This window comes from Euleptes europaea, chromosome 7, assembly GCF_029931775.1.
Source record: "Euleptes europaea isolate rEulEur1 chromosome 7, rEulEur1.hap1, whole genome shotgun sequence".
Lineage (NCBI taxonomy): Eukaryota > Metazoa > Chordata > Lepidosauria > Squamata > Sphaerodactylidae > Euleptes > Euleptes europaea.
In genome coordinates, this window is record NC_079318.1 from 22,542,347 (window position 1) to 22,543,571 (window position 1,225).

The following is a 1,225-nucleotide window of genomic DNA, read 5'->3' on the forward strand; positions in this document are numbered from 1 at the left end:
AGAATATTATCTTCAAACAGTATTCCTTATGTGCAATGGTAATTTCTGTACCTTTTTCTTGGAGAGCATGCCTGACAAGAACTGCATGTATATCTTTGGACTGCAGCATAGGTATGCTACTGGTGTGGTTTTTCCTCTCCCATTGGTATGCTTAACCATATTTTGGTAGGAAATCTGTAACCAGTGAACAGAGGAGGGCCAGGAACCAGCCTGTGTAGTTTTTTTTACACAGTGAAGAAAATGCTTGAACTTTGTTTTGTTTTACTTTATAATATATGTGTTCTTATTTGGAAGTGTTTTATAAGTTAAAAGCAATCATGTTCTCTGTTCACAAGTATATTGATTTCTACTCCTTTTCATTTTGTCTTCAGTATGGTAATTTCCTGTAAATTGTAATGGTAAGACACCATCACAGGCTGACATGCCAACCGTTTTCCCTCAGAACCAGCAGTGCTGTTAATCACTCTTGATTTACATTGTTCTGTTGAACTTAATATGTCTTGCTTCCAGTCCTAAATGATGTATGTGGAAGTAAATTTAATTGAGATCAGTTGGCCGTATCTCTGGTCTCGTAGTTAGAAGTGTGCTTTGGCTTTCCCATTGCTTTCAACAATAGCCGTTCATATTTCAAGTTCTGCTCTTTAATTCCTCTGGTTTGGTTATTGGAAGTGCAGTTTCAAATATATAAGCAAATTATTATGGCCATATAAAGATTCTTGGGACTCTGATATGTCCGATTTTACATTTGAAGGCAACCTGTCAGGTTTGTGTACTAGGTTTGAGGCAGACCCAATTACTTCAGCTCATGTTGTAGGTAAACTTGTTGTCTAGGAGTGGGGAGAACCATGTTCAAATTCCCACTTAGCCATAAAGCTTATGGGGTGATTTTTTGACCATTTTTCCACTGTCACTCCAACTTTAAAAGAGGGAGGAGAGGAGAACCTGTGCTCCTTGAAGGAAGGGTACACAGCACACACATGAAGTGTGAATGGAATACCTGCATCTTTAAAGTTATATACAAGGCAAGGAAACTTGGTCCAATCAGGATTCTCAGGCACATGTACATCAAAGTTTAAAGGCACATAGTACATATTTGCTCTGGGAAACAGTGATATTCTACTGCATATAATATGAGGTCTCCCTTAGTCATTACTGGTCTGTTTTTGTAAAGCAAGAATCTTGCTTTACGAATATGATCCAGTATGTAGAACTTGGATGTGAAAAA